Here is a 25,133-nt window from a genome sequence, read left to right on the forward strand (position 1 = left end):
TTTGGGTTTTGTTTTCTTTTTTTTTTTTTTTTACATTTGTAGAACTAAAATGCTGTACATTTAAAAATTAAAAGAAACTTGCTAGGCTGAGGCTTTGTATTGCAAATTCTTACAACTTGGAAACTACCTACCAAACATTGCAAAACAGATACCACATTGATAGTGATGTAAATGGTCTGCCTACCTTTATCTGCTGTTACTTAGGAGTTTTCTCTTTGGATGGAACTGGAGCCTATTCTTCTGACTGTTTTGCAGTGTTCATTGGTTGATAATGCTGTGTTTCATACGAACCTGAATGAAGGTACTTTGCCATAGACACCTCTGTTCCAATACTCTTTACTCTTAAGTGCATCTGTCATCTTAGAGGTGCTCTGTAGGAGAAGGTTCTTTTGTCAGAGCTTGTAAGCACAGCCTCATGGTGGAAGACTTCAGGTCACTACGTGGATTCTCGGTAAGCCAAAGGGAGTTCTAGATAAAAGTGTGGTTTTTCTAGAGCACTACAATCGTTTGCTGTTCCTGTTGTCTCCTCTGTGCTTGATGCAGCAAAGGCTAGGAAGAAAGATTTCATATTAGAGGTAATCACCTGAAGGCTTTATATGACACTTGTTCAACAGATACTAGAATGTTCTATAAAGAATAGAAATAAGAAAAAACTGAGGTGAAGGTGAAATTCTCTGGCTGCAGTAGACTAGAAAGCTAGTGCTGGTATAAAGCATACATTTCTGAGTATCAGGAAAGTGCTGTCTGGAAGACACCTCATCACCTTGGATTCTGTCTTTGAACTTTTTACTTTTGTTTTTGATCTTAAGAAACCTTTTGACTGCAAGTGAATGAGCTGGAGCCTCCAAATATGAATATCAGTGTACATTAGCTGGGGCTTCACACCACACATTTCAGTAATGATCCCATTATGAAAAAATTAAGTATAGGGTCTGTTCCAAAATTACTTAGTCATATTCAGATCATAATTGGTTAGGGTTGTTCTCCCACAAGCGGATTTTACCAAGCATTTTTCTTCCCATTATCTCGACTCTGCTTAAATTACCACTTTTTAGTAAAATAATGCATTTTTTCCTGTTTCTCCTAAAGCATTTGGCTATATGGCACTCCTAATCAGAGTGTTCCAGAATCTGCTGTACCTTTAGTAAATTGTGAAATTTTACACTCAAAATATTTAGTTAACTTCTCTGTAATCACTTTCAAATGGGAGTAAGGAAAACAACATATTTAGTCCAATCTATCAGGCTTGTAACTATTGTGCTAACAACTGAGACAGTGATCTTGTTTCTTTTCAGAATTTAGCACGTTATTATTCCAGCCTCTTAAATCATATAGCCAGTGTTCTGCAAGTAGGGATGCCCTTGAGCCACGGCTTGGAAGTGCAGAGGAAGGAGTTTGATCCTAAGGGATCTGCTTTAGTAACTTGTAAGGGAGGGCAATTCCCAAGGAGACAGGGGATGTGATGTGGCAGAACGAGCCACTGAATTGCAGTGCAGTTCAGTCTGGTTCATTTGGATCTTTTTTAATACCTGCCCATCCCACTTCCAAACGCAGAGCATACAGGCTCAAAGGAAGTAGCTGAGGAGTTTGGAAACCATATTCTGCAAATATTTATGTTCATTTTCCAGTAGTCCAGCTTGTAAATAAGATCAGCAGAGACCAGACAGTGTAGGCAATGCATTTTTTTCTTCACCAAAGAAAATGTCCTCTCTGCTTGTCCTTCCTTCCACGTCTAGAGTCTGACAGTCTCCAGTCTTTGTGGTGTTGTTTTCTGGTATTGGAAAGAAAGCTGTCATTACTGTTCTCTCAAATTTCAAAGCCTTAAGCCAACCTCTAAATTTTAACAGCTTTTGCACTGCTTTCCTTCAGGCCTTTTCTTATTCTTACATACAGCCGCACTTAATAGGGGCTCTTGTCAAAAGGACAGTGTGCTGCCCTTCTTTGAAGAGGTGCAATAAAGCCTCTTTTGTTTCAATGCCCTGTGAAGAAACCTGAAGAGTGGCTTTGTGGACCTCCTGCACAGGAAACCTGCCAAGTGACTCCTTTTCCAGTGCTGTGTTCTCAAGCTTAAAGTTTGCTGCTCAAGTCTCCTCTTTTAAGTAACAAGTCACATTCTGAAGCTGGTGTACAAGAAGGAAGGTAGTCCATGTTCATCCAGGAATTTTGTGGTATTACCTGCTTTCTTAAATGGGTCACAGACAAACTGCATCACATAGAAGTTAAAGGGGAATAATGAAATTGGTCAGGGAATTTTTTGAAAGCAGAATATTTTACTTAGTAGAAAGTCCTGACTACCCAAAGAAAGAAACGTGACTTTTCATGATCCATCATTCTTGGTTTCAGGATGGAGATCTTAAAGAAAAGAAGGATTTGGGCAAAATTTATTTTTGGGAATGCTGGGCCTGTAGGATAGCTAAAATGTGCCTACAGAATGAGAAGCAGCCTGGATTCACTGCAATACCTGTTTGTTCCACGATATTAAAATACATTCCCATAACTTCATTGTTGTTTTGTTTTAGGATATAGACAGCCGATACATCCTTAGGAAGAATTCTCTCTGAGGGGACTCAGGTGGGGAATCTGGAGTCAGTAGGGTAGCTATTCTTGCTCTGGCCAAATTTTAGTACCATACATCAAGAGTTAAATGCAGCTGTGCTCGGAGTTCCACTGAAATTACTGTTACCTAAGGATCAAACCAAAATTCCGTTCTAACCCAGTGATCAAAGTTAAAAATAGTTTTATTCTGTCCTAGTGTATAGAGACAAATGGTGGAGTTTCCAAAAGTGCCTAACTGCAGGAAGGGACTGGATGTGTGTATACCACTTCACTAATCTTGTTCTGTGAAGCAATCACATAATTGTTTGCTGCTTTTATTTTGAAATTCTGCAGACAGAAACCAACAGAATAAGTGTGAATCAATATAATATCTTCCTTAAGGGCTTCTGTAGTTAAGTGATTTTATTTTGACCACTCCTCTGTTTAAGCTCAGCCAAAGAAATGCTGCTCCAGAGGTGGTGACAAATCTGAAAACACTCAACTTCATCTCTGTGGCTGTGACCTGCTGTATTGTTTCCCTTTGTCTGCTGATTGGATACATACACTTATTTATGCCAGGAACTTCTCAGCAAGAACCTCAACATCCCATGGAATGAGGCTGAGGAAAAAAATTAAGTTGTTAGAGCAAACTAAAATCTCAAGGGTATTAATTTAATCTCTGGATTAGAACTGAATAAAAGCATACAGATTGTGAATAATAATCTAAGAGTGTATTTTATTCTCTGACAAAAGAAATCATTTTGTATACCACTAGCAGTATCCTAAAGCACCAAAATTGTATTTGATTAGAAATGAAAAAATCATAGTGCTTTTAAACTTTACTCATTCTCCCACTTCCAATTTCACAGTGTTTTCTAGCAACCTGCTAATAGAGGATGTTTTAGATTTTAAATGTCCCATATTAATGATGCAGAAAATATCCCTCACAGAGTATGCTTTCAATACTTTCATTCTCTACTACTATTCTTTCATTATCCTTACTGTTTCCAACCAAAAGATAGTCTTCTATGTTTAAATGTCTTTTTTTTTTCTTTCCTTTAGGAGAAGGGAGATTGGCGCTTCCCAGAGAAGGCAATCTCAACCCTGTGTTAAGGGACAAACCCTCCCATACCTGTGATGTCAAAGTCCACATGCAAAATCTGTTTGGGGGCATCTCTACAGACAGTAATCTGTATTCCCCGATTTATCATGGATGCAATCTCCCAAATTGCTGTTCTTACTGTTTTAAAGCCAAGTATGTCACAGTAGGGATATATATTGTGGTCTGATTGCTAAGTATTGCTTTCAGTGTTTTCACACAGTAGCTTGCTTTTAATCAAGATGACTGTTTAGCTCTTGCCTAGAAAAAACAATTGGGAAAGGAAGGTGTCACTGGAAAAATAAATTCACCAGTAGTTTGTTGTAAATAAGATTCAGTATAGCTGTCCTACAAACTGCCACTGCATTTGCCTAAAAAGTTTGTCAATTCCCTTTAAAGCTTGTTAAGTGAATATAGAGGAACTTTGGTATTAAAATGTGGAGCCACTAAGTTACTTTAATTGCTGAAGTGGATAAAAACGTGAAGAGTATGTGCTATTTCAAACTCACAAAGTCTACAGGCGTTTAAATAATTGTGTCTTCTAAGCATTCTTAGCAGTAACTGCTGTGCTTTCTCTTGTACTGTACTAACTTCAAAGGTAACTGTTGTTTCTGGTGAGTGTTTTAACTTCTGTTCCCATGTGCTAAAGGGCTGATGTAGAAATCCAATGGTGATTTTTATTTAAAAGAAAAAAAGGTTATTTAAGAGCTTTTACTATCTAAGCCCTCCCCATTCTGCTGGTCTACAACTGTATGCAGACAGGGAAGATGTACCTAGATTAAAGTGATATTTAAACTGGGTCAAATGCAAACCTCTTGTCGTTCATCAGTCAGTTGGATAGAACTTCATTGATTTTAATGGCCTTTTGCCGCATGCTGAACGTGGTGCATTTTTGTTTAGGCTGGACAGTAAACAAAGCTGGTCCCATTTCAAACAAGCACTGTGCAGAAGCTTACACATACTGCATCTGCAAGCTCTTGAGCCCATGGTCCTCTGGGCTACCCAGGGAGGAAAAGAACCTTGTGGTTCACAGGGGTATTTCCAAATTCCCCGTGAATGCTGCCATTACTTCCTGTTTTCTTGTCTGTCAGAATTTTTTGTTGGCACTTCCTTTTGGGAAGCTGGTTCAGCCTTTAGCATGCTCGCCCCTCCCTTCCTAGTAATAGTTTTGGTTTTATTTCATAAAGATGCTTACTCTCTTCCCCTCCACTTCTCTCCATGAACTTCTCTCCTAAAAGAGTAACATCTCTTAAAGCAGGCAGATTATCTGACTTGTGATGGACAGATTCCTGCATCTGTGAGGTATGTGAAGTATCTTTCCTTCCTTGCAGAGAAACACATTTCAACAAAATGTTCCATGAGGTGTTCTCCCAAACTCAGGAAGAAGTCAGAGAGTGAGCTATACTCACTGTCAGGCTGTGTGGGGCCCTGTGCTCTTCATCTGGCTACCCTGGAGGGTTGTTGTCTTCAGGGCAAAAAATGGTGCTGTTGAAAGATCACTCCGGGTACCACTCTGAAAACAGTTCAGCTTCTAGTAGATGTGTTTTCTCCTCATCCTGTGCTGTCTTCCTTGGAGCCTCCTGATCCCAAGAGGCCAATAGCAAGGCTTGTGGTGCCTTCCTGATCGTGGCTAATAATACTCAGGTGAACTAAACTACTGTTTATCTGTTGAACCACAACATTTCCATCTGAGTTAAACTGAAAAGTCTTGTAACTGTTTGAGTCCTTTTTTGAGTTCTTTCAACATTGCAGTTGAAAAGCTTGTCCCATGTAAAAGGACTAAAACCAGTCAGTTATTTTGCAAGATAAAGAAGGACGTAAACATTTCTAAAGTCACTTTTAAGTTAACATCATATTGGTCTACAATTTCCTTTGTCTTTTTGCTCCATCTCTTTCTGACAGAGTACTGTCTTTCATCAATGCATTGATTTGCTAATAATCAGAGAGAGTAATCCGTAAGCCATCAAAGCTCCCTTCTCCCTCCAAAAATGCTTTCTGTAGTCTAGCCAATTTTGCAAAATTTTACTGCTGTCATACAGCATCAGAAATTGCTGTATCCTCAGTACAAAGCTATTAACAAGGCAGTTGCTCATCTAACAGGCATTTATTGTTTCCACCTTTTAAAAGGTTTATCTGAACTTGGAAATACTGTTAAAACATTCTGATCAATTTCAAGGCAAAATGTCTACAGATGCGTAAAATCAGGAAAGGACTGGGTCCTGCAAAGTGGAGTGCCCTGGCTCACTCTTAAGACTCACTGCAATGGTTGTACCCTAAAAATCTGCAGCATCCCCACAGAAGATTTGTGTTCATCGGAAAACGAATGTTGGGATCTCTCTGTAAGAGTGCTTTGTGTCCCTGGTGATCCACAGCTACTGACCTCTAAACCGGCTGCTGCAAACAGGCACGGAGTTCCTCCTACAGCCACACTGTAGCCATGATCCATTCCTACCATTTTTGAAAGGAAATTCTTTGAGTCTGTAGGAAGAAAAAAAAAAGAACGTCATTTATGTGCAAATAGACCTATTAAACTGGTAAATCTGAACACATCTCCCTGCTCAGTCTCTTTTGCTGAAACTCAGCTGGGTCATTCACAGTCTTCATTTTTTTCTAGTTTTAGCTGCAGGCTAGAAAAAAATCTGGCAGTTTCTTCCTTACTGCCCTTTAATCCATTCTGTGAATTTTGCATTTGGAATTTTTCATATTCCAAAAGACCAGTGTGTATGATTTGGCAGGTGCTCACAAGATTTTTTTTAATGCCCTGTCAGTGTGCTGAGTGTTTTATTTTGATTATCATAGTGCTCCACAGTGAAGTTGCTGACCCAACAGTTCAGAGAAATCTTTTCATGGCTTTCTTCATGCATACCCCTTTTTTAAAAAAAAAAAAAAAATCTATTACAAAATTTTATGCTGGAAAATTCCAGTCTTTATTAGAAATTTCCTGAATATTGGAAGCATCTGGTGCTGGGTTTTTAGTTTAGGTTATTGTGTCGGGAAGTCAGAGGCTGCATCCCAATTAAAATCTGGATTTCTTAATATTCAGTTTTCATTTAAAAATAACCCTGAACATAACAATGTAGCAGTTGGATGCTGGCATGTGAAATATTCAATAATCCCATTATATTAACAAGGTCTCGTTTAGCAATTCAGAACCATTACTTCTTTCATCAAATTTCCCCTTCCTAGAGCAAAGAATGATTCTGTACTGGCATTTGGAAGAAGCTGGAAACATGTCCCTGTGAAGGCTGGCAAATAACACAAAGACATTCTTCAGTTGTGGTACTTCTTTAAAAAATACATGTGAGTAACTGCCTTTTAACCTTTTACCTTTACTTTGGCCACACAGAGTAACTGCTCCTGTGTGACTCATACAGCAAACAGAGGGACACAAGAGCAGAGAGGCTCAGCCCCGCACGCTGTTGCTGCAGCAAACAACCACCCTGTGCAAGAGAAGTGCACAAAAGTCCTGCTCATCAGCCACGCAGCAGAGATTTCACAGGCTGGCTGCTCCAGCCAGCAACACCCCACAGAAGAGGTCCCTCTGTAAGTTAGTAACAAGGAGAACTGGGACTGAGTATGTTCCGACTTCTGCTGCCTCTTGAGGAACTTCCCAAGTTCAATGAGTCCTGCTACAGTGAGCCCTGAGTGAGCTGAAGAACTCATCAAGCTAAAGAGATTTTCAACATCATTCTGCCAAGGAGAATAAAACCCAGTGAAATCAAATAAATTTGACACTAAGCTCTGCTGCAGCTGTTTAACATCCTAGGACTTCCCATTTCCCCTTCCTTGCCAAGCTAGGCAGCACAAATCACATTTACAGTTCCTTTTGCGTTGTACATGTGACATGGGCTTGCAGTGTAACAAGATTAGTTTTCCCTGTAATCCTCTTAAAATGTCCTGCCTTTGATTGTCTTTTCATCTTTTGGTGTTCTGGAACTTGGATTAATGAGATTGAGATTTATTCCACAAGTCCTGTTTGATAAGCTGCTTTCAAGAATTAGTTGCCTACAAACACATTTAATTTGGAAAAAGCATTTTAATGGTAGCTGAATTATGCAGTGTTATGCCAAATACACTACAAGGCCTATATATGTACTTGCAGTATATACTACTAGACAAGGAGGTGAATAAAACAAGATAGGCTTACTTGTTTCAGAGTGTCTAAAACATTGTATCTCAAAAAATGGCTTCTCTAGGCAGATTTGCAACCCTTGGCTGTACTTCTGCAAACTAGCCGACAAATTGACCGTGTGCCTTTTCTTGTTCTCATCACATTTCAAGCACCATCCTTGAACTACCCCTTCCATTGGTACCACAGGACGTATTTACTTCGCAATCAGCTTGATTTGGTGCCCTTGTCACTGAATCCCTGTTTAGTTCGTAGAAGCTTGATACCAAAGTAACAGCAGGTTTGCTGAAGCACGGATGTGACAAGTCACACAACGCTGACACGTCATACAACTCCAAGTGAGTGACTGAACATATACACCCGGTGCTGTGGCATAACCACTATGTATTTTACAAATGTAAAAAGCCAAAGCATGGAGCAATTACATGATTTTGAGCTAGTCTAGACCAGACCTACTTATTGCAGAACTCAGGGTTGCTTAGCTTATGTGTTTAGCCCAAAAGACCACCATGATGATGTAAAACTAGTGTATAGGTTTGTGCCTTCTCCCACCTGTACCCCTGTTAAGAGACACTTAAACTTTGACTCTATTTCAACCCCATCTCTTTAGTTGGCCTTTTTCTAGTAACAAAAGTTCCTACTTTCCCCAGGAGGTGCTGGGAGGGGGGTCATGGGTGCAGAATATTTCTGAATCATAGAGAGGTGCCCCCTGCTATACAGCAGCCACTGCTCAGGGATGAGACGCTGTGCTTGGCTGACCTTTCTGAACATGAATAGACACACGCACTCCGTGCAAGTGCAGGACACTGAAAATACCTTCAATGTGTACTCAAGGATGTCATGTGGCAGGTCTCCACTAGATACGGATGACGGGATTCACACCCATTTCCAAGGTGAATTTATAGCTATAAAATCACTGCACAAGGCAGTACTCGGGTTACAAGCCAGGCTGTTCTCATTCCTTTGCTCTCCATTTCATTCCTCATGTCACTCAGTGGCAAGTTATTTAATGCAACGTAATTTGCTGTGGCCACCTAAAAGCAGAGTAACTGCTGCTGTGACGTGTTCCCCCAACTGTGATAGGCATCCCCAGTGACACAGACCTGAGCTGAAACCACACCAACAGGGAGCCTGAGCTGGGAGAAACATGGTGGTGGGAGCCAACTGGGCTCCTGCTCTGGGCTGAGGTTGATCACAGGCTTGATGTTGCCACTGCATTTGCATATGCCTTTGGACAAGTCACTGAACAGCTCTGAACCTGGAGTTTTTTTCCTTATAAGAAAAAAAAGAAGAGAAAATTAAGATTTCCAAAACCACACTCGCCCATCTTCATATCACAGAACATTCATAGTTGGAAGGGACCTTTGATATCGACTCCAACCACAAATAAAAAACCAACCTAAAAAAAACCCCACACCAAAAAACACACCCACCACACCCACCGACAGACAAAACCCAACAATCTCGGGCACTAGAGCATGCCCTGAAGTGCCATGTCTACACATTTCTTAAGTACTTCCAGGGATGGCGACTCCACCACCTCCCTGGGCAGGCAGTTCCAGTGCCTGACCACCCTCTCAGGAAAGTAATTCTTCCTAATATCTAATATAAACCTCCCCTGCTGCAATTTTAGACTATTTCCTCTGGTCCTGTCATTATTCACTTGGGAGAACAGGTCAACACACACCTCTCTACACCCTCCTTTCAGGGAGTTGTAGAGAGCAATGAGGTCCCCCCTCAGCCTCCTCCAAACTAAACAGGCCCAGTTCCCTCAGCCTCTCCTTGTATGACTTGTTCTCCAGAGCCCTCACCAGCTTGGTGGCTCTGTCCTAGCGAAATACATTAGAGATGCCAATGCCCCAAGCCTGGGGCACCTGCAGCACTTGCCGGGTGTCACTCTCTGCCTGCCCGTCACCTGTCCCCTCACAAGAAGCCCGAGCACAGGAGCCGGATGCGTAGGCCGCCATGAGGGGAACGGGGCCGGGGAAGAGCAGGCCGCCACGAGGGGAACGGCACCAGGGAGCTGCTCCCCGTCCTGCCCGCCACCACGAAATGGCGGCCCCAGGCGGCACCTTACGCCATTCCCCACCGGCTCTGAGCCCCCCCGGAGCGGGGAGCGGACGACTTAAGCCACCAACCCTACCCCGGGAACAGGGTCCCCTCAGCGGGAAGAGACGGTAAGAAGCGGTGGGCAGGGCTAAAAGTTGCCGCCTCAGGCGGATCGACCGGTAGCGCCCAACATGGCGGCGACGGCGGTTCCCGCCCTCCCGCCTCAGCGTGGGCGGGGTCGGGGCGGGCCCCGCCGCCTCTATAAAAGGCCTCGCGCGGGCCTTCTCAGCCTCTTGCTGCGGCGTGGCTGAGGTGGGTACGGTTGGCGAGCTGGGCTCTGGGGGACTTGCCGGGTCTGGGCTTTTCCCCTTTGTCCACTTCGTGGGGGCTCTCCTTGCCTGAGGGGGTTGCTGGCCGCCGCCGGCGTCGCCTCCTTCTCTCCCCTCCCGCTGAGGGAGCGGCCGGGCCGCGTGGGCTGCCGGCATGGCCGCCGCCTCCGCTCGGCCTCGGGAGTCCTGTCCCCAAGAGCTTATCCCGAGGCTCCTGTGGTGTTCCCCAGTGAGCGCCCACCGTTCCCGGGAAGGTCTAGCATCTGTGAGGGACTGGGGACTCGCTGGTGTGGGTGATGACAGTTTTTTCCCCGTCAGAGCGACAGTGTTGATCTTTCGTTGTTCAAGCCAGATCACGTCTGATGCACCAGCGGGAAGCGCCGCGGTGTCCTACGCCTTTGCGGGGCCCGGTGTTAACTATTACCTGTGGTTTTGTCCCCAGGGCAGAGGGTGCTGGGCTCCGGGAGAGCCGATGCCGCGGGAGGGGGGTAGTTGCCGGCTTTACCCCGCCATGCCCGAGCCTCCGGCAGGGGGGATTGGTAAGTCCTTAAAGTGACTATCTCGCTATTTAAAAAAAAGATAAATAAATTCCTTTCTGTTTTCCTAAGAGTGGCTTTTGCAGTGCTTTGCCAGGTTGGTGTCCCGGGGGGCTGGAGAGACGCGTGGGTTTGACCACTGGCCTAGACACGGTGGAGGGTCTCGTCCTGCCGGAGCCTTGCGGCCAGGTGCCTCGTTCCGCTCCTCCTGTGTGCAGGGTCCGGCAGGGTGAGAAACCCGCGGCCTGGGAAGGGCGATGTGTTGCCGACTCCGAGCCGCTGGCAGTGCCCCGTGGCCGGGGACAGGCAGGCTTCCTGCTGCCGCCCTGGCATGGCTGTGGCGGGCCCTGGGCCTGGAGTCCTGCCCTGCTTGTGCCGGTAGGTGAGCAGCAGCGGTCACCACGCGTGTTCGTGGCTGAGCTGTGCCCTCCTCCTGGGGCCTGGCAGCTGCACGGCATTTGCTGCTGCATGTGCGGCCTCCTGCCTTCACCTTGGGGAGGCAGAGCTCTCACATGGCTATAAGGGCTGCTTCTCTAACAGTGCATAACTTGTTGCATCTGCCTGCCTGTTCTTCTGGCTTAGCTGTTTTGTGCTCTGCAGTTTTATCTCTGGACTTTTGTAGTATTTCCACTGTCCCATGTGCTTTTTTAGCATACTAACCTGGCCAGCTCTTTTTGGGAAAGGATTTGCATGTATTCACTCATTGCCCATGGCTCTGCTGGGGGAGGTGGGAGTGCGTGGCACAGTGGCTGTGGGTGTGCAGCCACCTAGCTCCTGGGAACTCGCTGGTGTCAGTGATGACTGAATTCTTTCCCCTTCAGAGCGACAGTGTTGATTTCTCACTGTTCAAGCCAAATGATGTCTGATGCACCAGCGGGGAAGTGCTGCTGTGTCCCACACCCAGGCGGGGCCTTGTGCTGACTCTTCCCTTTGGGTTTACTTGTAGGGTGCTGCACAGGCAGGGTTGAGACTCTTGGAGACTTGACGTGATGGTGTCACTGGCAGTGATAAATTGCGTGATGAGGACAGTTGCCTGGTTTGCTCCACCCAGCCTGAGCCTCCAGCAAATAAGAATGGTAAGTCCTTAAAGTAACTGTTGAGCACTGGTTTAAATTGTAGCTAAAAAAAAAAAAAAAAAAGCAGAGGGAAATAATTTTCTGGAAATGAGTTGATCCCAGAAGTCTTTGTACCTGGAGACCTGACTAACCTGCAAAGTTGAGCATTACCCTAGGTATCATAGAGATGAAAGCACAGAGGTTTTCCTCATGCAGAAGCATTGCATCAAGGTCCTTTGTGCCTTTGCTGGCCGACTTGAGGGAGTGTGAGAGGGTAGCAGACAGATGTTCAGTGTTTGGTGGTGGCCATATGTGTGTATGGCTTTGCCACTTCCTCTGCTATGAGTTCACTTGGTCCTTGCAGACCTGCCAGGGAGGTGGGAGTGTGGCACGGCTGCTGTGGGTGTGCAGTCACCTAGCTCCTGGGAACTCGCTGGTGTCAGTGATGACTGAATTCTTTCCCCTTCAGAGCGACAGTGTTGATTTCTCACTGTTCAAGCCAAATGATGTCTGATGCACCAGCAGGGAAGTGCTGGTGTGTCCCACACTCAGGTGGGGCCTTGTGCTGACTCTTCCCTTTGGGTTTACTTGTAGGGTGCTGCAAAGGCAGGGTTGAGGCTCTTGGAGACCTGATGTGATGGTGTAACTGGCAGCGATGAATTCTGTGATGAGGGCAGTCGCCTGGTTTGCTCCACCGTATCTGCCCCTCTGGCTGAGGAGAATGGTAAGTCTTTGATCCACCTATCTTCACTGGTTTAAATAAATTAAAATAGAGAAAAAAAAAAAAGAGGAGGGAGAACCCACCTTTCTGCTAGGGAGTTATTTCTGCAGTGCTTTGACAGGTTAGTGTCCCTGGAGATTTGACGGATCTGTAGATTTGAGCATTGCAGCAGGGGTCCTTTTATGTGTTGGACCTGAGTATCAACACTTGTTGACATACTTTAACTTCCTTTTACCATCTTTCCTGCAGGGATTTATACCTTGTTAGTTGTTAAGGACCTGAAGATTTTTGAAATACAATTGATTGACTTTTAATACTCAGCTGAAGAGTGTCATGATGGCTTTGGACTTTTTTTTTTCCACCACCATATTGGCAATGCTGATGTAAACCTCTGTTTTAGCCAGATTGACTGGCTAAAATGTCCATAGATTGGAAACCACAGACTGGTTTCCACAGATGTAAGGTGCTTCAGTTCCTCATGGAGTTGTATATTGAGGCTACATACATGTCCCTGCACCTCTATTACAGGGAAACGATGTGTGTGCTGCATGCTTTTGAGGGCGGGCAGCACTGGAGGGTGCTATCTGCACATAGCATAGCACAGTGATTGTGTAACACCATCTGACATGCGTAAAAGACTTGAGGATCAAAAGTGAAAGAATTCTTGCTTTCCAAAGACCTCAAGGAAATGGCAGAGAGCTCTGACAGGTTTCAGTTTAACTTAAAGGGCATAAGCGTAGCTTTTTTTTTGTTTTGCTCCATTTAAGCAGTGTTAAAATAAGGTGCTTCTTGCAGAGTCTGGAAGCTTTTGTTCTTGATCTTATTTTTCACCCCTCTTTCCCTGAATGGGAGGTTCTCAATGCCTCGAGATGTGTGGATGAAAGTCAGCTTCCAGCAATGCGTCTGTTTGCAAGAGAGGGATTGCTTTTGGTGTTCCTTTTCATCCTTTGTTTTATTTATAGGAGATGAAGGATTTGACATCTTCTGAAAACTTGGCTGTTCAAATTTCATTAATGCTCTAGAAAATGTACTAAACAGAACTTTCCTTCATTTAGATAAACAGCTGTTGTCACTGGCTTCATTCAGTCATATCCTTGTGGTGTTGTTTGGCTGCCTGTTGTGCAGCTATCTTATCTCCGAGGAGTCTGAAGTCTCCTTGGTAGCCTGTATCTGTGAAGAGCATAATTGTGTCCTTTCTACATGGCAGTCTTGAATTCAAAAGAAGTGTGAGTGGTCTGTGTCAGATGGTGAAGCTGGTAGAGCTGTCTTGAGTATGTTACTCTGCTCAGTCAGTTCCTCCAGATTTTTACTGAGTACTACTCGAAAAGCTCCCACAATGTAGTTTTAAGAGTGCATCCTGTTTGGAGCGCTTGGCAGTGAAGAAGTTTTTAGTGTTTGCAGAGCAACACTCACTGTCTAATAGTTGGGGGGGTGGATTTGAAAGCTATGTATTTGGGATTTGTGGTAGAGTGGACTGACAATGTTGGCTGTTTTCTTGACAGGTTGAGATTTGTCAGAAGTCCTGGGACCTGCTGTGATTTTGGTGTACTAGCAGAAAGCTGTCTTCTGCTAATGATGTCCTTCTCCATGCTGCTGCCTGTGATCTCTTGTCCAAGCTACAGCATTCACATCACCCTGCAACAGCTCTGGTCTTTTCTCAGAGCTAGCAGGAGTGATAAATTGGTGTCCTGACAACTTACAGAGGGTGTTATATTTTTCTTTCCCTTGGTATGAGGCATTTAACTGTAATGGATTCTGGAACTTGCTGCATGTGTAATGTAATTGGATGCTTTTGTCTGCAAGGGCTGTGTTCACCACCTGACAGCTAATATCCTACTACAGTCATTAAAAGTAAGGAAGCCTCTCCTTGGAGAGCAGTTGTCATGTATGGGAGGATGGCCTTCTGTGTAAGGGGGCAGAGGGGATTCATGTTTTGGCTCTTCCCTGTGATCCAGAAAGCTTTAGTAATGTATCGTTGGCAGCCTGTGAAGCGGGGAAGGGCCATCTTGGATGCTGCAGCACGGTGTGTGTTTCTGTACTGTTTAGAGCCTATTTTTAATAAAATCTGAATACTGAGTGAATTCAGCTGGTGACTGAAATTTTTTTATATGCCTTCTGGATCTCCTAATTGGCTTTGGGAGTTGGATGGCAACAGTGCTTCTGTGTAGTGACTGCTTACATGGAGCTGCCAGCTGCCTCAGGAAAGGGGCATGATCTCATGGCAATATGGTTGAAGTAAAAGTGCTTAGCTGAGGTGTGTGGCTGCTGCTGTGCTGCAGGAAACACCACTAGGGCACAGTTCTCTGTATGGAATAGCTGGGTGCTAAAGGTTGACAACAGGTCGCTCTTCTGGACCAAAGGGAGAGGCAGTCTGCACTTTGCCTCTGAAACAGAGGAGACCTCAGCTTCTTCCTTAAATCCTGCCTGCAGAGTGGCTGGTGTAGAACATAAAATCCGTGGGGATTTTAGGTAGCCTGGTTAAAGGTGTAGATGAGCATGTTTCCAGGTAAATCACTGGCTTAGCAAATTCTTCCACACATGAGTCTTAGAAGTGGCAGCAATTTGGGAAGGAAGGGGAAGCTGATGTCAGCTTGTGTGAGGATTTGGACATTTCCCTTGTGCAGTTCGGCTTGTGTTCAGTGAGCAGGAATGAGACTGCTTCTGGCTGGAGAGGCTTAGTGGCAGATGTTCATTCAGATCCTGGAGCCTTCCCCTGGATGCTGTTTGGCAAACTTCCAGGTTTGCAGAGCAGAATTAAATATGGATAGTACATCTGTGCTGAAGTAGGGAAGCTAAAGGTTTTTCTAACATCAGGAGAGGTAATTTCCTCATACCAGAGAGGTAGTTGTGAGAGCCCTAAGATGTACTGCTTCCTGGACCTCTGACTTCCATATCCCAGATCAATGGGCTGTACACATCTGGCCTCGTGAGAGGTGAAAAAAAGCTATCAAACACACCGGTGCTGTGTGATGTCTGCATGTAGAGGGTTGAATGCTGGTGAGTCTGTTCTGCCCGGGGTGCAAAGGCCTTCTCCATCTGCTGTGCCCATTAGCCTGGCAGTCAGTAGTGGTGTCTGCATGATGCACAGTCAAACAGGCCTTGGCAGATGTCTCATGCAGGTCCTGGTCTGGTAGCACTTGTACACCCCACTGGCAATGCAAATGAAGTAAATAGCCCCTTCAGATCAAGGTGATGTGAAGAATGGGGATATGTATTGACCTGCAGTGTCTCAGACAGCAGGCTCACATTCAAACCCCAGGCCTAATGATGGAAGTAGCTGTTCCTCACGTGCTGCTGTTGGGAAGTAGCACAGCAGGGGTGTCCATGAGGGATGGGGTTAAGAACCAATCCCCCTGCAGCCTCATTAGGTTCCTGAGGAGCAGGGCCACCTGGCAGCTGTTGAAGGTTCCTGTGTTCCTCGTTCTGGGCCTGTAACTGATGGGTCATAGATGCCAACGTTGGGGGGGGTGCTGCTGCCTGAAAGCAGCTGGGTGCACAGGCAGGGGCTGCAGTGAGCTAGCTAGCCTAATGGTGACAATTCTGCTTGAAATAGCTGAAGGGCAGAAGTGAAGTATGGATAACAGGCTGAGGAAATGTTTAAGGAAAGATTTCCTGCACCATTTGAAGTATTGCTGTGGTATTTTTACTGCCTGATAGCAATAGCCTAATTAATACTCTAATGGATTTGAAGTTATTTACAGCAACTACAAGTTTAGAGGGTATTTCTGCTACTTAAAAGTATAAATAACAACTTCAGTGGTTATGGGAAGGGATTTAGTGTCTGAGCTGATAGTGGCCTTCAGCAGGTATGTTTATTAGGAAACAGCAAAGATGGAAAATTAGCTATTAATCGGCATTCAAAGCAGTCTTCCATTAAACTGGGTAGAGATTTTTCTCATTCAATTAATGTAAGCAGCATAATCTCTTGAAACAACATATTGATGAGGGATCAGAACTGCTGCTAATATAATTACTTTCATGATCTAATGAGCATACCAACCAGCAAGTGTACTTCAGGGAATAGAGTGTGCTGGTTGTCCGGTGGGAGCTGTAAGGACAGATGTAGCTGGAATATGTTCTTTGCATGTTTTATTACTGCTCCAAGAAAAGTTGCTCAGCTCGGGATTCAAGCATTGCTGCTATTGCACATGTGCATAGGGATGGAAGGCAGAACTGTCTGAAGATAACTGTCCCACTGGAGGCAACCTGTGAATGCTCTCCAGGGCTAGTTAGATGGAGGGACTGAGCTGCAGATCTCTGACCTGGCAGCTGTAGGGGGTGCTGTGTGCATGTGTTCCCCAAAGCTTAGTAAGGGCCAGATGGAGTTTCTACATCAAACTGCCCGTTTGTTTGAGTTGTTCTCTATGTGTATATAGTCAGGATGCTTTCACTTTGTCACTGTAGCAGTGTGCTATAATAAACATCTGGACCAATTAGCTTATCTGTAAGAACAAGAGTGTGACAAAGTGGGGGCAAACCCTGAAAGTAACATCTGAACTTATCAAAGGCTTTTATTTAGAGGAGCAGAAGTGGAGGGGGTCTTCTGTACTGATAGCTTTTTGCTTCAAAGCTTTCATCTGCTGGAGTTTCTGATGTCTGCAAGTAACTGGGCACCTTAGCTGTGGCTTCATTTCACATCTGTCTCTACGATGTTTTTTCTGGAACTAGTTTGGGTCTAGAGACCATCCCCTGATATTCCCTCTGCACCTTTGCTGCAAATTCCCACGTACCATGCTCAAAAATGTGATTGGGGCTGCCTTTACCAAAAGTCTGGTCATAATTTCAGGAAAAGGAGGATATAAGATAGATGCAGCTGAGAAACACAGGCTGGGGGTTGTGTTCTTTAGTACCATAACATCTTTTTCTCTGTTATATGGGATGTCCTACCTTCTGCTGCTTCTCCAAACACGCTTGGTAATGGAGAGCTGGCTTAGTATGCTGTGACCTCAGGTAATTTTCCTGTAACTTTAAGCTATTCAAAAACTTGAGCTGCAGCAGACTTCCTAGTACAAATGCGCTACAGCCAAGTAATGAAATGGGCCTCCCAGTTAACAAAGAAACCATCAAACAAACTTTATTGTCTATACCAAGCGTGGAGGTAAGATCACCCCACTTGAAAATCTCTTAATATAGTCCTTTAATAAAAGATGAGGGGGCAGGGAGGCTTAATCCTGAGTTTAAAGCAATTTGCAGCTCTTCTCACCTGTCCTTGGTGCTTGTTGTCCTGCTGCTTACCTGACTTCTGCAGGAGCTGGTCAACTCCTGAGTGTGTCTGCTGGGTGTTTTGAATGAGGAGATAAAGGCCATGAGGTATGTTTTGGACAAAGGCTGACTTACAGCTTTTTCTCTGCACAGAGCTCCTGGAGGCCAGCAACGGATAATCACAGCATGTCCAGAGCTCATATTCTGCTGCTGTGAAGTGGCTGAAGGAAGGCAGAATTGTCAGTTCCGTCAATTATAGCAGGAACAGACAATGCATATGTACTTGTGCAGCTTTCTAAAACTGAGATCTGGAGTCACTCACTGGGGTGGTATGTTTAAGCAAATGTTTACTTTTCTCAAACAGCTCTGTTTCTTGGTGCCATGAGCATTTGAGAGGAAAATAGCACAGATTATTCCTCTGTCTGATGTTGCTTTTAATAGACGTGTTTTCATACACAGTGAGAGGTTTAACATTTATATTCCCAGACATCTTTTTGACTGCATGGTGATTATTATATTTTTTTTAGACTCATCTATTAAACAGCTGTATTAGCTTACGGGATAGCACAGTCCATTTACACATTGCTGTTTGTACTCTTTGCATTATTTCCTCTGCCTCCATTTCTGCTCAGTGATAGATTAAGTTATGTGACACATCAGCTGTGTTGACACTCTACATGTAATCATAGAATCGTCTGGGTTGGAAGGGACCTTGAAGACTGAGTCCAGCCATTAACTTACCACTGCCAAAACCACCACTAAACCATGCCCCACAGCACCACGTCTACCCATCTTTTAAATACCTCCAGGGATGGAGGGTGGGTAATGGAGAGCAATGAAGCAAAACTTGCTTTTATGATCACCGTAGGAAGGTCCAGATTTCAGGAGACTCAGACTGTCCCGCAGGCAGTAAAGGGAAGATGTTTTTTGAAGCAGAGGGTTTCTTTCTCCTGCAGCATCCAGTGTTTTACGAAGATGTTTTGCAGCTATAGGCTTCTGTTCCTCTTCCACCCTTTTAGCCAGATCCCTTGCAGTGGTGGGGTGAAGCCAAGTGTCTTGGTTCAGCCTCAGTCTCTCTTGGCACTGTGGGAACTGCTGGTTTGTGTTACAGCACCTGGGGCTCCCAGGCACTTTCCTCCCAAGCGTTGGGTACAGGGTGCATATGGGGCTAAGGCCTTTTGGCTCTGCACTGGCTGTCTTCTGGCAGCCTTCACCTTGCAAAAAACTGCAAATTCTTTGTACTAGACCATATTCACAGTGTAAATCAAAGCAATTCTATTATACTCCCTAAGATTGATTTGCGTTCATGGAATCAAATTCAGGACTACTGTTACCTGAGAATCTGCCTGATTTCTTTAGTGTTATATTTAGAAAAATGTCCACTGGATAGTTCACACTTCACTGTGTCTGTCGCTTGCTCTGTTCAGTTTTGAATGCTTTGGCTGGGTCACCTTGAAGTCTTCCTTCTAGTGCTGAGAATAAGCTTGACTTCCTTAGCCTTCTCTCAAAGCAAATATTTAAGTAATGGGCTGTCCTTATTTCTCTACTTTGCACGCTCCCTTTTGTTCATGTAACCTTCCTCAGCAAGGATGTCCAGGGTCAGGGAGGTTTTTGGACATGTGGTCTCAGTGTTGACCAGCTGAAGCAGCAAGGCATGTTTTCCATCTCAACCAGATGGCAGGTGTCCTTCCAATGGCCTGAGGAGGTTCAGCTGGTGCATGAGGGTGGTAGGTGAGCAGATGCAGCCCAATGTGGTGCTGCTTGCCCAGATGGGTTCCCTGAAAGCTGTTCTCTGAAGGTGGGGTGGTCTGTCAGCACCCAGGGGCTGGCCTGGAGTAACACACGCGTTCTCTGCTCCACACATGCTCGCGTTTCCCACTGTGGGTGGCCATAATGTCTTCAACAGCCTAGTGTTTCAGGTTCAGGGCTGCTCTTTAATTGAAAGGGTGAGGCTTGTGCTTTTGATCTTCCCACAGATACTGGAATGCTTGCACATCGGTCCAGGATACAGCCTGGCCTGTAGGCAGCAGCTAACTTCTGGATTTCTTCTCAGTAAGAAGAAATATTAAGCTCTACCTCTGACCTTGTTTAGCTGCTTGGAGCATGTGTGCTTTTTGTGTGCTGTACAACTGCAGCAATGGCAGACATTGCTTTGTCTGCCATTTTCCACCAATTTTCCCAAATCCAGCTGGAGAATTTAATGGCCTGCTGATGAAGAAAGATGGTTGCTATCTGATGCAAATGGTTGCAAACCATCTGCAGGCTCATGAAGAGTGTTGCTGTAATTGTTACATGTTACACTGGCTTAGTCTCCATTTATGTTTGCAAGAATTTTGTCTACCAAGAGATAAGAACCTATTTTTTCACTGAGATATAGTCATGGGGGCAGGTCCATCTTGAGAGTGAATCCATTTTTCAGCAGATGTGGATCAGGCCCTTGACACCAATGGAAAGCAGACTTTTCCTTTGAGTATTCACTGTCACTTTTTTACAGCAGGATATTTATAGGTGCAATTTTCTTGGAAATCTACAAAGGAGGTCTGGAAGTGTCTGAGAAGTTTTGTTAGTCAGCAATTTATGTTGCTGTGGAAACACCTTAGTAGGGCTTGGGAAAACTGCCTGGAGAAAAAGGTGTTTGCCAAAGGTGCTAACAGTAATGTGCATCCCTTCTGTATTCCTAGCTTACCTAAACCTGCACATCAGGCACGTGCTTCACAACAGCTACTGTTGTGTCATGAGGGTGACATATTTTGTGCTGCTGGTCATGATTTCCTTCTGTAAACCCTCTCTGTCACTCCACTGAACTATGACACATACTCCTTGCCAGTCTTCCCTCTGATCCTGGATGATATGTTGGGTAACAAAGTGGTAGTGATGTCCTCATGACTGAGATTGCTGGCTGTAAAGATAATTAGGAACATTGGTGGGGGCGAGAGGGTCTCACGTCTCACAGTGAGTTACAGTGACTTGGTGAATGTATTTGCATGCAAACCTGGCTTTTTTTCTCTAGCAGTGCTGACCAGGTAGACCTGCTGTTACACAGCCCTTTGGCAAGTGGAAGGCTCGGTGAGGGAGGGTCAGCTTCTGAGTCATCTAGTTTGTTTGTAAGGTACAAATCTGCTCCTTGCTGTTCTTTCCCAAGAATAAATAAATAGCAAGATATTTAACATAAACATACACATGGAAATTGGTAATAGCTCAAGTGAATTAGGTATTTGATTGTCCATGTATTTCTTCATGAACAGTGAGCACACAGCACACAAGTGAAAGACCTACCAGGAAAGGGCATGTATAAGGGTGGCTTTGAGGTTGACCGGGAAATAGTTGAAGCCAATTGTATGTCTCGGTGTCACTGACTGACCCACTTGTTGAAAATGTTCCTTCTGTATTGATGGAGATCTGAGATACAGATAGGGAAATGAATGCAATTCATTTCCAAAAATATATTCTAGTTTCATTGAATGGAATGGGAGTGAATGGACCCTGAATGCCAGTAGAAGATATTGCACTGACGTCCCAAGGCTCTCTGTCACAAGGGTAGATGGAGGTGGAAGGAGCCATACATTTGTTATGAACTGAGTTGAAGTCACCAATTTCAGTTCATCAGGGCTTGCAGGAACAATCAGATTTTTTGCCATAAATATGGACTCCTCAGTGTCTTGGCCACAGCCATTAAAATCACGGTGCCCAGCCCCTTCAGCGAGGGGATGGCATATGACCAATGTCCAGCAGCCTGCATGGATGGGGTCAGGCATCAGAAAAACCTTTATGGATCATTTTTCTTCCATCTCTTTTCCCAAAGTGCTGAGTATCACTGTGGGTTCAAGACATGATTATCAACATGATTATAATTTTTAAAATCTGAATTTCACTCGTGGAAATTTCCTCAAGATTTAAATCGGTGGTGCTTGTGAGCTGCTTTTGTGGCTCCCCTTACTTTGGTAATGTTGAATACTAAGTGTTATTGTCATTATCAACAGCAACACAAAAGGAATATTTAGAGATAGTATTAAGATGATTTGGGCTTATAATGCCAATTTCTTGGAATAATTAGGAATTTTGTTAAAAGTCCCTTTAGAATGTTGTTATGTAAAGTCTAGTGACCTCTTCTGTCATCCAGATGTCTACTCCTGACTCTTTTCTTTAAGTCTCTGAGTCAGACAGTGTTGATAGCCATGCTGTGTTGCAGATGGAACAGAAATGTACAGCACTTCTATTAATTTTTAAAGTGACTTGCTCTTGACTTGTTTCTCTGTGATGTGTTAGGATAAAATCCTGAGCCAGCTACTGAACAATAGCTGCAAGGTTTGTAGGCAGCTCTGTTCAGCAAAATGCCTTCTTTTAGCATCCATAGCACAATTAATCTGACTTGTCAAAAATTGCTAGTGATCTCCACACCATAGAAAATATGTAGGGACTTGTGGCCCACATCCTGCAGGCAATAGACTAAAGGGCAGCTCCTACCAGAAGACCCAGGGCGTTGGACTTGGTAGTCTGCCTGTGTAAACTTGTTGTTTAGGTCCCAGGGCATAAACAGTACAGAAAAAGGAGAAAGAGAAGGTGAAGTTAACCCGTTTTCCCCAAATGTTAGCATCCTCTTCGTGTATGATTGTATCACTGTTAAAACTTCCATGGTGACTAATTGTGATTTGAATCAACAAAAGAACGCATCTTCTGATATTGGAATAACAGGAAATGCCTGTTTTCATGCAGTTATCCTTACTGATAAGAAATAAAGGACTGCCACACTGCAGTCTCTTCAACATGCTGTCTAGGAACGTCATCTGCTGAATTGTTTTAGATCAAACTTTTTCTATCCTGTATCTTTCCACAAGCCACTAGGGGCTCCTTAATATGCTACTTCCTACAGTTACTGTAAGAAAAATATAGCAAATTTCTTTGCAATGAAAACTAAATTCCATTGGAAATACCTTGGTGGAGTTTTAGAGCTTGTTTATATAAAACACACTTTAACAGCGGATATAGCTGAAATAGTAAAAAAGTTAATTTCAGGAGGAAAGGAAAACAAAATCAGTGTACTTTATTCCAAGCAAAATAAAACAAAATCTTTTTGTCTTTGCATGTACTAAATTGCAAAGTGCAGAGCACCCTGTGCCTTGGTGACTTGGTTTTGCCCAAGGAACATGAATGCTGGACTGGTCAGTGCCTTCTTATGCCTGTGACAGCTTCTGCTCTCATTTAAGAAAATAAATGTGACCATTTCTGTCATGTAAATTGTATCAATTGAATAAAGCTGTTAGATAGGTGAGGTAGTGTTACATGTTCTGTTTATTTCATTCCTGCTATTACTGCATGCTGCTTCCTAGCTGCACTCAGAAATGCCAGTCCCAAAAGTGACCCTCTGTGCTGAGAGCTGACTTCTGTGAGTTTGGGTCCATACTTTGGTTTTTAGCTCTATTTTGCATCATATGTCTGTGCTGCTTCTTAATGTCCTGTGAAGTGTTCAGCTATCATCTGCAGAGATCAACTTTGTGCAGATCAGTGTCCTTGAATCTCTTGTGGGAATATATATGCATTGTAGATAAGGCCTCTGTTTTCATCTAAGTGGTACCTTATTGCAAATAAACATCTGCTTTTTTGTAGATTAGCTGTAACTTTAATAATTTACAAGTATCAGTTTATTACCTTTTTCATGTTAAAACAAGGGGAAACGTGTACATTTCAAGAGGCAATATGGTTCCAAGGCTGAGGAAGGGACCAGAAGCTAGGACTCATTTGTTCTGGGACTAGTCCTACAAACGCTTGGTCGAGTGAAACGACACAGCGATGATGGGGAACTGCCAGCACGAATGAGGCATCTTTGGGAGATGGGACCCAGCAGGGTCAGGCTGTGCTTACAACACTGGAACAGTAATTTCCATGCCACTTGGTAGGCAGATTGCACCTGATCTGTCTGACTCATTGTGTCCATGAGATGTAATGCACTCAGATTATCTCTGGCAGGCAGAGGCGTGGATCAGACCAGGAGGCTTTCCCTTGGTGGACTCAGGAACTCTGCACAGCAGAGATTATGCTGGGGTCTCTTCTCTGACCTCTTTGGCTTTTTGACAATTTGACATGTACAAAACAAAGTCAGTGTGACTGTGCGATACAGGCAGCACCTGGACCACAGACATCCAGGCAACGTAATTGGAAATCAGTTGCTTTTTCTGTTAATGTAGTTATCAATGTCTGCGAAAATCTTGGCTAATGTTGGCAATACTCAACCCGTTTTCCAACCAGGCAATTTAAATTTCTGAAATGTGCATTGGTACTAGGCAAATTGTCTTTCAAATTTCACCCGTGTCAGTCAAATACTAATGTGTGTTCAGTTTATTGGAGAGATGTATTTAAAGCCAAAGTTTCTTAGGATGTGCAATCAACCAGCAACTTAAAAACAGGACCAGTTATAGTAAGTAGATCTGCTTTCTTCTGCAGCTTGAATAGCTCGTTACAGAGCCTGGTTAATCATAACAGTTATGTCTGTGTGCAGTGTAATATTTCAAGTACCATAGAGAGACACCTCAGTGTTCTGTTTAAGCAGCATCTTTATCACTTTAGGATTTACTTTCCATTTGCTTTGCTTTTCTTCCTAACATCTGGGGAGAGGTTTAACAGAGTGAAAAATGCGTGGCCTGGATGATAACTGCATCCATAAAACCCTACTGAAGACTATTCCCAACTGCTTCTGTGTGGTCCCAGAGTCCCAGGGGTGATGCCGGGTCACCCTGGAGCCTGATGCTCCAGCTTGCATATGAACTGTTTGCAATTGCTGACTCATAAAACAGCTCAACTGTCTTGACAATTCATTAAATAAATAAATGGGGTTTTCTTTAGCTGTGGGTGGATTCATTTATCCTGAGTCTTACGCTGCATGGAAGGACAATCTCATTTTTTTATTTTCTCTTTTAGGAAAATGATTGTAAAAAAACCCACTTTGATGTTTCTCTTAGATTTATAAGTTACAGAAAATGAAGATTTTATTTTTTTTTTTTAATTTTAGCTATTTCATCTTAATCTTATAAATAGCCACTTGTGAAGAAATGAAGGGGCCTGGATTCTGGCCTGTGCCAAGTTGCAAGTGTTGCCTTGTGACTAAAGAGAAGGAGAAATGGTGGCCTGGAGATCCAGGCTCTTATATTGAGAACACATTAGCCAGTGATGAACTTATGTGAGACAGGATGATCTGATGGTGAGTGGGAAGACTTATCTTGTGGTGTGTGAACTGGGCTGCTGTTTCTGGGCTATGTGTCCACTTCTTGTTTTTTCTGTAGCATCTTCTGCACACTTGGAGGTTTCTCATATGAAGGGAATAAAATGGTCTGTGCTAAAGAAGACCAAAAGTTTCATCCTCTGGTTGAGCCAGAGCTCACTCTTTAGAGTGAGGAAAGACCTGCTGGGAGAAGGTCCTGTCTGTTTTGTAGATGTCCCTGTTGATTTCTTCCACCCTTAAACACCAGCAGCAAAATCCCGTGGGC

General features: G+C 44.0%; 2 long non-coding RNA genes across 2 annotated transcripts; one reads left to right on the forward strand and one right to left on the reverse strand.

Annotated features, from left to right (window-relative positions):
• Positions 1-26: 26 nt before the first annotated feature.
• On the reverse strand, positions 27-9,979 carry LOC106889072. Its single transcript, XR_001412253.1, has 4 exons — positions 9,907-9,979; positions 8,867-9,035; positions 6,015-6,112; positions 27-549 (listed from the first exon to the last, which is right to left on the reverse strand). It is a non-coding gene; the product is annotated as an uncharacterized LOC106889072 (long non-coding RNA).
• A 134-nt stretch (positions 9,980-10,113) lies between these two features.
• LOC106888989 lies at positions 10,114-14,534 on the forward strand. Its single transcript, XR_001412235.1, has 5 exons — positions 10,114-10,124; positions 10,584-10,680; positions 11,624-11,753; positions 12,327-12,456; positions 13,956-14,534. It is a non-coding gene; the product is annotated as an uncharacterized LOC106888989 (long non-coding RNA).
• The last annotated feature ends 10,599 nt before the right edge of the window (positions 14,535-25,133 follow it).

The sequence above is a fragment of the Calidris pugnax genome, unplaced genomic scaffold, assembly GCF_001431845.1.
Source record: "Calidris pugnax isolate Ruff unplaced genomic scaffold, ASM143184v1 scaffold118, whole genome shotgun sequence".
Lineage (NCBI taxonomy): Eukaryota > Metazoa > Chordata > Aves > Charadriiformes > Scolopacidae > Calidris > Calidris pugnax.